Here is a 3,252-nt window from a genome sequence, read left to right as displayed (position 1 = left end):
GAAAAAAAAAAAGATCTCACACCTGATCAGAAGTGTTTAACTGCTTTACCTTGCAGGAACTGAAATAGGTTATGTTACAGATCAGTTCTAATTTTAGGTATTTTAAACTTAGGCTACAGAAAATCCCTGTGGCTAATAACTGAAATGTGGTCTTGGCTAATAACTTTCTCACAAGGTGATATTAGGCAATATCTATATAGTTCACATCGAAGTGGAATACGTTTTATCACAATAGAGCAATTTTGCCATGAACTTTTGTTTTAGTCTGTTTTTTCTTTGTTCTGTTTTTTTTTTTTTTTTATAGTTAAATGTTACCCAGTGACCTAATTGCTGCTTTTCCCTGTGTTAGCCATGTTAGAAACGTGACATTTCCTCAACCCCAAAATTCTGCCCCATTTCAGTTAGAGAATAGTACCTGAGCTCTTGTATGTTTTATGCGAACATGTTGCACATTTTTGGAGATTTTTCTTTTTTCTTTTTTTGCTTCAGCCTGAGATGTAATCCGGTTACTTTACCTTTTTTTTCTATTTTCTTTTTCATTTTTTTTCCCTATTCAGGCACCTTTCTGTTTAAAATTTAACATTTTGTATTTACGTCATTCTTGTCCTTGTCAATGGTCCTGTGTGGGAATTATGTGTAATGCAGTTAGAATATTTCATAGTTTGAAATTACTAATCTAGAAAGAACTAGGACAATTTTGTAGTAATTTATGCACTTATTTAACAGCCCTTTCTTTAGCCATACTGTATGAATGATTACTTTCTGAATTTTGTTTGATGCTGTATCATATTTGGCAGGAGTTCATATACTGTCCAATTATGAAACTGATAAATATCCATGTAAACATGTAAATGGATTGAATGTTTAGTTTTTCTAGACCAAAGAGACCCCCCCCCCCCTCGCTCTCACGTTGTAAATTCTAAACACATGAACACATCACTCCTCCACGTCTGATGTGATATGTTCGTGCACATTAGAAGTAGTAGCTGCAGTCTTGCCAGAAGTGTAGTTAAGTCTAATCAGTGTTTACTGGTCTTTTTAAGACATCCATCCAGTTTTAGATGGCCTTTGATCTTAGTGTGAGGTATGTTTTTAAGGTTAATTTGTCATATCCAAAAAACTAACTACAAAAAGACCTGGGACTAAATTTTGACCTGGGTCACTAATGTGAAATTGCACTGGAAGCACAATTGTGGGTTTGTCCTTCTAATGGGCAGGTATGTGGAAGCGGACATACGCATGCAGCTGACTTTTCATATGTACTATAAATCTTTTTATGAAACACAAGTACAGAAATGGATATGTTTATTTTTCTGAGCATTCTTGTTGGTAAATTCAGGGCCCCCAGTCAGGATTCGAGACCTCAAATGGATTGTTAATCTTCTGGAACGGTGCCTTGTATTCTCCCAGGGTTTCACTCATAGAATATTCTGTTTTATCTTTATGTATTTAATCAGTTATAATGTAAATGTTTTTTTGTTTTTTTTTGCTTATAGGTTTTGAGATATTGAATAAAGACGCATTTGAGGACATTGAAAAGTGTTTTCCCCCTACATTCATTCATATCATGAAGCAGTACACCACAGAGTGGCGCCAAATACCACCTTAACATACGCCTGGTCACATAGTGTCCCTTTTTCACATTACTTTTAATCCATTAAGCTTGTTTATAGTTGGTTTCGTTCCGTTTTTAAAATGCTACTTGATAACACGTTAAAATACACATCTTTCCTCGTGATAATCATTTTAAGCTATTAAACAAACCTTATTTAGGTTGTACAACATAATTGCTTGCATTACACTGCTCTTTTTTAATTTTATTTCTGTGACACGATACACTCATACAATAATAATTATTTTAAAAAACGACTGATATTGAATCCATTCCACAGTCGATGCTTTCGCTTTCCGTGATTCTTACTTAGCAGGTGAACATGACGTCACGATTTGAATAGGCTACCTGAACTTAGAGAGAAAACAAACAAACCCAGAGCAGCGATCACTTGGTATGCACTAGACATTTAGCAATTTCGAAAGATTCAAGCACACCCACTTAAAACTGTGTTTAATTAAAAACGAGGAGTAAAAGTGTGTGTTTTAGTGCTGGGGCCTATAGTTCCAGTCGCGGATGAACACATTTGTTTACATTGTAGTGCGTCCTGCGCTGCGCGAGCGCGGTTTCAGTAGCGCGAGGCAGCGCGAGCTGCGTGTGAAGCTGTTCCTGCTGCTCCTCCGAAACAAACCTCTCTTCAGCAAAGTTTCGCCAATACCTCTGTTAAACAAACTCTATCCCGGTGAGTCCGTACAATTCGACAGCTTTGCCTTACAACCTTTTTGAATCGTTTAAATACCTCTGTATCTGTGTATAAATGTATATATATTTCAAGCTTCGCTATCTGGCTAATGTGAGCCCGTGTATATGCGTGGCTGGGTAGCTAAGCTAGCTGAGTGTACATTGTTAGCAGAGCTAGCCCATACAGAGTGCTCGCGCGCTGGTGTGCTGTACAGAGTTATTGAAGTTAAGTGCTGAATAGACCTTCTCGACAGCGTTATCAGTGCAATAATGTGTGTCCAGCGGTTACAGACAGCTCAGTGCTGGCTAACACATGCGCCCTGCTGTAGAGAAGAGTTGAAGCAGACAGTTTTGAAGTTAGCTAGCTTACTTGTGCTGAGTTGTGGATAATGGGACCGACCTCATGCATGTGAGGATACAGTAAGCGGCTGGTCGTTTCCTCAATAAAACCTTTACCATTTACAGACAGGTTTACAAACCATCTCTCTTAATATCTTCATTTAGCAGTGGATTCTAGTTAAGCGTATTCACAGATGACTGTATTTCCAGTTCATGTTATTTATTCTCTATCTGTCTATCCACTACTGTTATTATTATTCATATTAATATCAAACAGCTCGTGGCACTGGCTTATCCACCCAAAAATAACAATAATCCAATTTTCAGTTAAATTTTTATTTATGTAGTGCTGTAAACAGTGGACATTATCACAAAGCAGCTTCACAGATATCTAGGTAATGATTTATTTTCATTCCTAATGAGTAATCCTGAGGCGATGGGGCAAGGAGAAAACCCTTTGAGATGACACGAGGAAGAAACCTTGAGAAGACCCCGACTCAACAGGGTGACCCTGGATAATGCCATTATAAATCATTACGAGTCTACCAGTGTATCATATAGACTCGAGCAGTGCTCAGTGTGTTGGGAAGATAATCAGTATAAGCATCAAGGTCTTTATT

The 3,252-nt window shown here is 37.5% G+C and overlaps 1 protein-coding gene across 3 annotated transcripts in view; it reads left to right on the top strand.

Moving 5' to 3' along the window:
* Positions 1–2,203: 2,203 nt before the first annotated feature.
* The window catches only part of foxp1a (forkhead box P1a), a 51,721-nt gene continuing 50,672 nt past the window's right edge, over positions 2,204–3,252 (top strand). For all 3 annotated transcript variants that reach the window (XM_053643102.1, XM_053643103.1, XM_053643101.1), the window contains exon 1: positions 2,204–2,294. The gene's annotated coding sequence lies outside the window, so the exon portion shown is untranslated. The remainder of the gene's footprint in view (positions 2,295–3,252) is intronic.

This window comes from Ictalurus furcatus, chromosome 15 (assembly GCF_023375685.1).
Source record: "Ictalurus furcatus strain D&B chromosome 15, Billie_1.0, whole genome shotgun sequence".
NCBI lineage: Eukaryota > Metazoa > Chordata > Actinopteri > Siluriformes > Ictaluridae > Ictalurus > Ictalurus furcatus.
Note: the sequence above shows the minus strand (reverse complement) of the source record. Positions and strands in the feature narration are given on the sequence as shown.